The sequence below is a fragment of the Suricata suricatta genome, chromosome X (assembly GCF_006229205.1).
Source record: "Suricata suricatta isolate VVHF042 chromosome X, meerkat_22Aug2017_6uvM2_HiC, whole genome shotgun sequence".
Lineage (NCBI taxonomy): Eukaryota > Metazoa > Chordata > Mammalia > Carnivora > Herpestidae > Suricata > Suricata suricatta.
The window spans coordinates 30,465,105-30,476,147 of NC_043717.1; positions in this window are offsets into that span (position 1 = coordinate 30,465,105).

The window sequence follows — 11,043 nt, forward strand, 5'->3', positions numbered from 1 at the left end:
GAGGTTCACTGCAAGGACTCACATAAAGGAATACACGGAAAGCAGTATATAGTTGTACTCAGCACTAGGACTATCACAGCAGCGCGGTAAGGATACAGGGCCAGAACGTAAAAGGAAGAGACACAGTTGGGGACTGGAGGAATCCGTGTGCAGACCTTCTTAGGCTCTCTGCCTCCCCTGGGCGCTCACACAGAGCATCCTCTTCCCCCGGCACTGAAAATGCAGCAACATGTGTGCTATGTTTCTGCCCAGGGAAGCCCTTTCAGACTCCTTTTAGGGTTTTTACTAGAGGCTGGTCACAAAGGCACTCTCTGCCTATCAAGTAGTGAAAGTCCAGACTTTGAGAAAGAGGACAGGTGGCCTGAATAAAACACATTGTACAAACAACCCAAGCATAATAGACACCCTTATCAATTAGGGAGTATTAAGAACCCTCCAAGTTCCCAGACACCACCAGCCAAGGGCCAAGTTTCAAGCAGGCCTTTCTAAGGATACCACTCTTAGGCCTGTGAACTCTTTTCTGCAGATGACAATTGGCAGAGACCTCAGATCGTACAATCAGAAGTATTACAGAACCCTATGGGCTAGAATGATGAGGTGAAACCAACAAGGCGAAGCCTATTAAGGGAAAATAAGAGCCTTGCATTAAAGTCCAAAAGATCGATTACTGGTACTGGATAGGGGAGACCCAGCTTGACAGCAATTAATGTGAAAAGCACCCAGAGGGGTTTGTTGCTCAATATCAATTAACAGTGTTAACTGAGCCATTGGAAAAACTTAATGGAATCTTATTCTAAATTAATGGGAGTGTCATGTCCAGATTAATGGACAGAGAATTCCCATGGTGTTCTGAAATGATGAGACATGACTTGGAAAATGTGTGCATTTCTGAGGTTCTTATTCTAACACAGATATGAATAAATAAGAGGAGTACATAATGGAGGTCGCTAGGGTGACACCGACATGTGAGCAGTGTTAACATTTTGAAATGAGGTTTTAAAATTTTTGAAATGAGTCATTGTTATTCTCTTTTGTTCCATTTGGCAGAATTGAGACCAATGGTGGCAGCTTTAGGGAGGCAGATGCAGAGACAATATAAAAAGGAATTAGAATGGCCCAACTCTGGAATTAGCTGACTTGGACAGGAATGTGTTTCCCAGTAATGGAAGTACTCGCACAGCTGGAGGAAAATTGATCTCTAGACTGGATAAGACATTAAACTGAAAGACCTATAGAGTCTCCTTCTACTCTAAAATTCTATTTTTATTAATTTAGACATTTTCCATTGTGCCAGTGGCCTAGATGTTGCTGTACTGAAAGCCGGAGTAAAAGCCAAGAGAGATCTTTGCGCATTGTCTCTGAATTTGACTCTGACTATTGCAGCAGGAAGCATGGGTACACTCACAAGCACAGAGGGCTCATTTCATAACATTTCCTCATAGAGTCAGGCCTTAAATTTGGAGACAAAGCAGCTTTCATTGACAACATTCATGCTTGAAATCTCCACCTCTAGAATTAATCTTTAAGCATTATGTGACAAACCTCACCACCCTACCTCAGTGGGGAGATTCTGTTCAATTTTAAATGTGATTTCAGTGAATCCTAGCAAGTTCCTTAGTCCCCACTGACCAGAACTCCTCAGATAATACTACTAAAAAGTCATTCCCTTGCACTTTGGAAATATGTTGACTTTCACAAAACTCCTGTTAGAAACAAATATATCTGGGGGTGGTAGTGCTGTGGTCAAGATCATGTAAACCAGGGGTCTCTAAACTTTTTGCATCACATACCCAGTCATTAAAAGAAAATTAAGTTGTATCCCCACTCTGAATATATGCATTTATTTATTTATCTCCTTGACTATTTTGACTCTTTCAAACCTATATCCTTAAAACAACTATAACTCTAGTCCCATCCAGCTCTCTGCCTGTTCCACAGCTGTGCACTGCTAGTGCATTTGGCTGGAGTAAAACCCATAACCATGCAGATGGTCCTGTCTGTAAATTGATGCTGCACACCTCATGTGGGCCCTTAGTGCAGCTGGGCCATCACACTGTTCTTTAATCTAGTCACTCTCCCTAAAGTGTACCTCAGACTTCAGTGTGCTATTAATCACCTGGGGATCTTGATCAACAATCTTTGACGTTGCCATGGAATATGAGAACCTGTATTTCTGACCAGCTTCCGGGTGATGCTGACCCTTCTGGCCCTTGAGTAGCAAGGTCCTGGATGACTATTTCATACCTTACTATCTCTCTTCAAACCTCTAACTCCTCCTTTCCCACCCCTACTCCCAGCTAGTGACCTGCTTCCTACTGCACTGAGGAAGTCCTAACAATCAGAAGAGGACTTCACAGACTTCACCACCTCACCTATCCACATTTTCTTCCTTCCCACCTGTTAATAGACATCTCAAACATAACTCACCTGTAAATGAACTCCAGTGTTGTCCCCATAATCTTTTCTACCAAGTTCCATGCATCCTCTTCTGATGACTTTATTTCTCCAGTTGCTCAAATCAGAAGCCTTGATTTACTCCTTTTAATGTTTCTTTCCTTCACAACCTATATCCAATCATATTTGCTTTACTTCACAATATATCCATTGTCTGACCACTTCTCACCACCTGTACTGTTACCATCATCTCCAGGTCACCTGGATCACCATCATCATCTGGTAAATGGCCTCCCTGCTTCAATCCTGCCCTCTTAGGGTCTTCTTAAAACCAAGTAGAGTGCTCTTGTTTAACTTACCATGTTACTGCATCTAAAATGCCATCAATTGTAATAAACAGATTTGATTTATAAGTAAAATTGCCATGAACTAAGAACTATGAGACTTTGTCTTACTAGTAATCTTGTGCAGAACATCACATAATCTCACCAGAATCTTTTTTGAAGATACCTTCATGATTCCAGGACAGGTGATGATATAATAGGCAATTTTTTTGGAAGCATGTCACAAACAAGATAAAATCAAAGTCCATCTACTCATTGATGTATTTTCTAAAGCATTTACTTGGTCACTGCTTTGTAGGAAATTCCAGACTTTCAACATTTCCTCCAATAATAAATATTCATTTCACTAAGTGTCAAGCTTTGCCCTTGCTGCTGTGTTTCCCTGATTTCTCTTGCACCTCCACTTCTTGTTTCAGGACTAAATGATATAATCATTTGCAAGGCATGTAGTACTGATAACCTACAGAATTTGATGCACGAGAAGAAAATAAGGACTTCCCTGAGCAACTTCCTCTTTGCACAGCCAGTGACACGTATGTCTGAACTGCTACCTGCAAGATGACAGTTTGTACCAAGGTTATCTCGATAGCACCAATCTAAGACCTGGCAGATAACATGTAGAAAAAATGGTGTCTTAGAATAAATGAAATTTAGTAAGTCAGATCATGTACTCTCTATACTCAAAACTGTCAACGACTCTCCACTGTGCTTGTCAGAATCCCTCCGATATCCTACAATATGCTATGCAAGCTTAGCTGCATGGGCCCAGCAACTGTGTCTTTGTCCCAGAGGGATTTTGTCATTTGAGTGACCAGGTGGGTATTTGGAATGTAGCCATGGTAATACTGAGTTGGAGATATGTTTAGTTTGGATTCCTGGGGCATATTTATGTGGCTTACATTCCTTCTTAGAGGTAAAGCTGCTTCTGCTTTTCCATGTAAGGAGTGGCTTCCAGAGATGTCCTGCCCATTGTGTTGACTCACCCAGACTTAGACAGGAGGATGCAAGGCCCAGCAGTGCGTAGTGACAGAAACCTGTGTTAGGGCTCCTGGGGCCTGGAAGCATGTAGGAAAGTGGGAGAGAAACATTACTGAGATGGATAGCACCAGAGGCTAGACTGGGAAACTCTTCTAATCACTAGATATAAAATTGTAAGCAGAATGGTTTGCTCACATCAGGAACATACATGAAAAGGTAGCACGTGCAGTTACATACTTGTGAGAAGTGAGATGATTCATTTTCGGAAATACCAAATGAAAGCTGTGCTGTCTACTCAACAGTAGGTTTATGACCTACTGGAAATATGTACTAACTGCCGCCATGCTCCCCCCTCCACATACAATGGAGCCTCAAACCCTTAAACACCTCACTTCCTGGTTCTTCTTCCTCTCTCCATTTCACAGACTTGTTTTCCATGAGCTTTGCAATGAGCTTGCAACAAAGAACTGAAGTCTCTGTCACTTCGAGGAATGTGCACTTGTTCCAATCAGACTACTTTTTACATTATGTGGGCATAGGTGATATCCAGGTAAGGGTATACCTCTGTAGTACTCAGCCAATGAGGAATCAGGGGAGGGACTTCCTTGCTAGGAGATAGATTCCTCAAAACGCAGGAGTGTGCCTGTCCGTCAGACACTCTTGTGAGAAGGTTGATTAAAGCCATGCTTCGCTGTGCTCCAAGTCTGCATGTCGCTCCTTTGATTGGGTCAGTGGACTTATTTCTCACAATACTGTATCATAATGCAGGATTTTTGATGTTTGTTCTATTTGTTAGCTTTTTAAGGTTTGAGATTTATTGCAATTTGCTTGGTCATTTTGCATAAATCTTTAATTTTGTGCCTAATTTTATATTTGTACATTGGAATTCTTTCTCTTAAAGAGGAGCTCGATTGGAGCGCCTGGGTGGCTCAGTCAGTTAAGTGTCTGACTGTTGATTTCAGCTCAGGTCATGACCTGACCATTCGTGGGTTCGAGCCCCATATCAGGCTCTGTGCTGGCAGCTTGTAGCCTGCTTGGGATTCTCTTCCTCTCCTCTTTCTCTGCTCCTACCCCTCTCTTGCTCTCACTCTCTCTTAAAGTGGATAAATAAACTTAAAAAAAAGAAAAAAGAAACGCACAAAATTGTGGAGGATTCAGGCCCCACAAAACCTAGGTCCACCTGTGCTCTGACATCTGTACCAGCACCCTCCTCCACCCCACCCCCCCAACCCCGCTTCTGTGCATACTTGTGCGGAGCTCTTGCCGTGCTAGCCTTCTTACTGGTCCCCGGACAATGCAGACATTCTCTGGTCTTTGCACTGGTCATTCCTCTGTCTGGAGACCTCTTCCTTCAGACATCCACATTGGTTGCTTCCTCCTCTTTTGAAGGTCTCTCAAAATTTACCTTCTCCATACGGCCCTCCCTGTCTTGTCCCTTCCTTTTAAATATGCAGCCCATATCTATACACACCCCTGAATTTCTTTACTCCACTTTAATTTACTCCTTTCTATATATAGCATTTTTCACACAAGGTAGATGGATGGGGAATGATTGATTGATTGATCAATAGATAGATGACAGGCTATCAATACATAATCAAGCTATTATGCTTGGAGGTTATTGCCGTGACAGTGTACTCAATAAATATTTGTTGAATGAATGAAATGCTCCTTGTGTCAAAACCTGTGAGTCCTTTACTTAGGTAACATAGTAAAATGCTCTTCCAAATCAAAATGAATAACATCTTCTAGGATCTTAAGTGAACCTTTCACAATGTCTTGTAGAAAGTTAATACTAACATTGTAGGGGCCCAGGGCAGGCAGTCCCAAGATAGGCCACATTGGCATAAAGATTATTTTGAGTTAAAAGTAATCAAAACCCAGCAGATGTAGGAAAAGCTCTCTGCCTCCTCCTTAACTGTCTAAATTGACATTGGAAAGGAGAGCCTGGGGCAACCTTTGTTTTTCAGAACATCTCTTTTCCTTTTCTTGCTAATGGTCTTTCTCTCCTTCCTGGCCTCATACTCCTACCCTTTCCTTAGTGCCTGTGAGCTTCCTGTTGCCTCATTGTCTTTGGAATTTCATGTCTATCTGGATTCCCCATACATACACCTATTAAATATGATTTTCTCCTGTTAATCGATTCTAAGTCCAGCTAGAGGGACCATAAGCCAGTGGAAGGTCTTCCTTCCCAACAGCATGATACTCTAGGCCCAGACACATAAAAATGTGTAGAAAATGTAAATCTTAAATTGAAAAACCCCAGAGAAATATCTTGGATTTTCGTTGTAGTCATTGGTTGCAGATTCCTTTGTTTTGTTTTCAAATTTGTGAAGATTTTTTAAAGCCTTTTTTAAGAGCAGTTTTAGGTTCACAGAAAATTGAGGGGAAGGTACAGAAGTTTCCCATATACCCCTGTCCAGTGGTTCCAGATCCTTACTACAGAAAAATGACAGGACAATTTTTATAGTTGAGTGACTACATGACAAAAGACAGAAGCTGCCTTTGAAATAAAGCTTCTGGTAGGCATAGTTTTCAGTTCAGGAAACCAGAGTATTCGATCATGGTCATTCTTTAGAACAATGAGGGAAATGAATACAGCAGAAAATGTTAAATGCTGTGAGCATTTGACACAAGCCAGATATTTGAAGTGATGGTTTAATAACTTCTTTCCTGCCTGGATTAGTTTAGGTAGGGTTTTTTTGTTTTGTTTTTGTTTGTTTGTTTGTTTTTGGCTTTTTTGCTTGTTTGTCACCTGACCTGAGAAGTGAGGGTCGGTCACTTTTCTACATCTGAATGATACAGTGGCATCAGGGGCTCCATTTCCATCACAGTGCAGACGGGGATAGTGGCTCACAGATGTTAATTTGGCTTTTGTCTCAGAACTTCTCACTTCAGGAAAAATCTCCCTCCTTTTCTTGAGCAAAGTAACTTGCACTTAATATCTCTGTCTCTGGTGTTTTTAGCTGGCTGTGGGCTGCCTCAAGCAACTTCTGTCACAGTGCAAAAAGCTGGATAGAAGTTATGTGTCTCCTTTTTGCTGAAAGCAAGGAGAGATTCGGGTGTAGCGTTTTCTGTTTGGCCTACCAATTACACCAGGAACACATATTATGCATAGATGTTCTGTGGAAGTCTTAATTTCAAGAGGAATATCCCCTATCAGGATCAGTTGTGGTACAAAATATTGTTGGGGTGGTAAATTATTTTTGCTCTTCTTTATATCATAAACAGATATTTGTAGATTTATTTTAAGTTTATTTATTTTGAGAAAGAGGGGGAGAGCATGCATGTGCACATGAGCTTGGGAGGGGCAGAGAGAGAGAGAGAGAGAGAGAGAGAGAGAGAGAGAGAGAGAGAGAGAGAAAATGAATCCCAAGCAGGCTCCTTGCTGTCAGTGCAGAGCCCAATGCGGGGTTTGATGCCACGAACCATGAGATCATGACCTGAGCCAAAATCAAGAGTCAGACGCTTGACGGACTGAGCCACTAGGGGCCCCTTTGTGGCTTTGATTCATGTCTCATCTTGACCCTTGGCAATGGTCAGTGACCTGTAGCTGACTATTCACAGCATGGTGGACTGGCAGGAGGGAGCCTCCATTAACCATATGTTTGTGAGCTTCGTGGCTTGTGGGGAGAGGGAGGTGCCAGAGCCTGTGAGGCTGGTGGTCCTATGAGATTTGTTCCTTTGTTGATCCGAGTGAACATGATTCTAGTCTCACTGCATCTGTTACAGCAAATGCTTCGTGCCTAGGAAGAGACAAGCCACACGCACTCAGGGAATTAGGAAAAGACTGTTTATTGTGCACCAGTGCTGGCCCAGGAGAGTCACCTCCAAAGGCTGAGCCCCCAACCTTGGCATTAAACCTTGGCATCAGCCTCCTTTTATGGCTGGGATGGTAGGCTGTGGAGAGACTCAAGAAAATGTGAGGGCACTTATCAGTGGTGCTACGTGGATAGTTGGTGGAGGCAGGAGGCAAACAAAAGAAAAAAGAGAGGAAGCACTTAACAGTGCTGCTATCTGGGCGGTTGATGGACACAGGAGTCAAACAAGATTACAGAGGCCAGAAGTATGCAAGAGGAGTGTCCAGCCTGGGACATCTGGCTGGCTCCTTTGATCTTGTATTTACTAGCTTACCTTCTCACCTTCACTCTGGCCCCATAGTTTACTGTCAACACAAGACTAAAATTGGAATCAGATCATGCCATTCCACTCCTTCACACCTTCTCTTGGGTTCTCATTTCATTCATAATAAAGGCACAGTCTTCACAGTGACCTGAAAAGCCCTCCTTGATCAGACCCATGTTTTCCTTTTCCAACTTCTCCCCCTCCCTTTTCTTTTAAATTTTTATTAACCTCTTTTCTTACCCTCCGCCCCTCTCACTCTACTTGGAGCACACTGGTCTTCTTGCTGGTCCTAGAATGCATCAAGCACATGCCCCCTCCAATCTTTCCATCTGCTGTCGCCTTTGCCTGGAATTCTCTTCCCTCCTGTTTCCTTCTGGTGCACTCCTTCATCCTCTATAATAGTCTGCTCAGAAGTCTTACCCTGACCACCACATTTGTGATTTAGTTTGAGAGTCTGCTTTTCTTTTTTTTTTTAATCTTTTTTCCTTTTTTTTTTTTTTTTTGTTAAATTAAACTCTATACCCATTGTCGGGCTTGAACTCACAACCCTGAAATCAAGAGTTGCATGTTCTACTGACTGAGCCAGCTAGGTACTCCCTGACCACCACATTTTAATTAGCATTCACTCACTCATTCATACACACACACACACACACACACACACACACTCTTCCTAGCTGTGTTTTTCCATAGCCCTTTATCATTACCATTCTAGATTATCCTACTTAATTATTATTTGTCTGTCTTCCCTACTAGAATGTTTGCTCCAAGAGGGCAGTGATTTTTGCCTTGTCTGTGCTCTTCATTGCTCTAATTCAAGCCCCTGGAAGAGCACTTAGAGTATAGTCAGGTTGATGGAGCACCTGGGTGGTTCAGTCAGTTAAACATCTGACTCTTTGTTTCAGCTCAGGTTATAACCTCATGGCTTCATGGGTTCAAGCCCTGCTTGGGATTCTCTCTCCCTCTCTCACTGCCTCTCCCACACTTGTGTTATCTCTGTTGCTCTCAAAATAAATAAAGTTTAAAAAAAACAGGGGCACCTGGGTGGCTTGGTTGGTTGAGGGTCTGACTTTGGCTCAGGTCACAGTCTCACAGTTTGTGAGTTCATGCCCTGTATCTGGCTGGCTGCTGTCAGCACAGAGCCTACTTTGGATCTTCTGTTCCCCTCCCTCACTGCCCCTCCCTGTTCCTGCTCGCTCGCTCTCTCTCTCTCTCTCTCTCTCTCTCTCAAAAATAAGTAAAATGTTTAAAAATTCTTTACTAAAAAATAGAACATCATCACATTGAGCATCTATACTGGTTTGCCAGGACAGTCCCAGTTAAGCCTCTTATCCTGGCCTGAGTATTAACTGCACTCCCTTCATTGTGCGGTGTTGGATGATTAGATTTCTGTTCACTGTATACAGGAGAGATGCTCAGTAAATGTATTTGAACTGAGAAGCTGCTCCCTCAAGGTCAGGGTTTCTCCAGTTGCAATTCATACAAATAGTACAGGGAAAAAAGCAGAACACACACCTATATGAAGCAGCTGAGGCTCAGAAATGGTGGTACAGAAGAGACGTTGGCTTTTGGAAGGTTAGTCTTTGGCTTATGGTCTATCAGTCTCTGATATTCATGAGCAGAGTCCTAGTCTCCAACAAAGAGTACAGTGGAGTTGCTGTTCCCACAATGAGACTTGGGGACTAGAAGGCCAAGTGGAGCTGAAATGCAGAACAGCATTGTCAGGGCAGAGGAAATTCCTTATAGTCAGACTAAGAATCAAACTGACATGATACACATTAACAGGAGAAAATCAAATTTAATTTCATGCATATAGGGAATTCACACAGACATGGAAATACCGAAGACAGTCAGGCAAAATAGGGTATGTATGTTGTCCTGAATTAAGAAGTAGTTGCCGGGTGGAGGGGGGTTGCCTGGGTGGTTCAGTCACTTGAGCGTTCAACTTCAGCTCAGGTCATAATCTCATGGTTTGTGAGTTCAAGCCCCGTGTCAGGCTCTGTGCTGACAGCTCAGAGCCTGGAACCTGCTTCAAATTCTGTGTCTCCCTCTCTCTCTCTCTTCCCCTCTCCTGGCTCACCCTTTGTCTCTCTTAAAAATAAATAAACATTAAAAATAAATAAATAAAAAGAAGTGGGTAAGGGTCTGGGACTTCAAAGGGTAAGAATGTAATTCACGAGAAGATGAAAAAGAGTAAACGTTTGGTAAACACATGTTTGCTGGGCCACTCAGAAACAGTGAGACACAGAACTGATCAAACAGGCCTCGCTAGGTTCCTCCCTGTCCACCCTACCTAGTTCGTATCATAATGTATTTGTCTGTGGTGAAAGCTCTCTTCCTGGAGCAGGTCCTCTGTCTGATTTCTTTTGAGGCATTTGATGGGGTTACAAAGAACTTTTCCTGAATAAAACATAGGGCCTCAGTAGGCACACTGAGCCTTGTCTCTCTACACAGTGAGCTCCTCCTTTGGTTGAACTTGGATGTGATGTTGCCAAGCTGCCCTGCCTATCAGAGAGGGAACAAATTTATTGAGTAAATGTGGGAGGCAAAGGGACTGGAAAAGGTTGAGGGCATGGTTGAACTCATCCATCTGCCTGGCCTCTAAAAGAGAGGAATGGATTGTTCTCTAAAGAAACTGAAACTTTGTCCTCTTTATCCTGCTAATAAACAAGAGACTGTATGCTTTTCACTGAGACTATATAAACTTCTGTTTTTGTTTTCCTTTGTTTTGTTTTTTGGGAGATCTGGAAGTTCTAAGACCAAAAGAAATAGTCTTTATTGATGTTTTTACATGCAAATTTTGACATACCCAATTTACAACTCCTGAAACATATTCCTTGAGAGCTGATTGTACCTAAGCTCTGCCATTTCCAAACTCTGTAAGCTTGGGCAAGTCACTAAGCATCTCAGTGTCTCCTCTGTAAAATGTAAATATAATGGTTCTTACCTCATTGAGTAACTTTCTGGATTAAATGAGTTCATAAATGTCAAGCACTTACAACTGTGCCCTGCATCGGATAGTGCGGGGGACCAGCCCACGCACCCCAGTCGAATGGTCCCCAAGTAGGTGGTTGGTGTCGGCGAAATATCTATAGGAAGGAAGACAGACAACATGAATGGTGGTAAAACCACACTTTACTAAGAAAGTCAGTGTCTTTTATGCCATAGGGGTTTTACACATTTTTTTTTCTCTTTAATGATT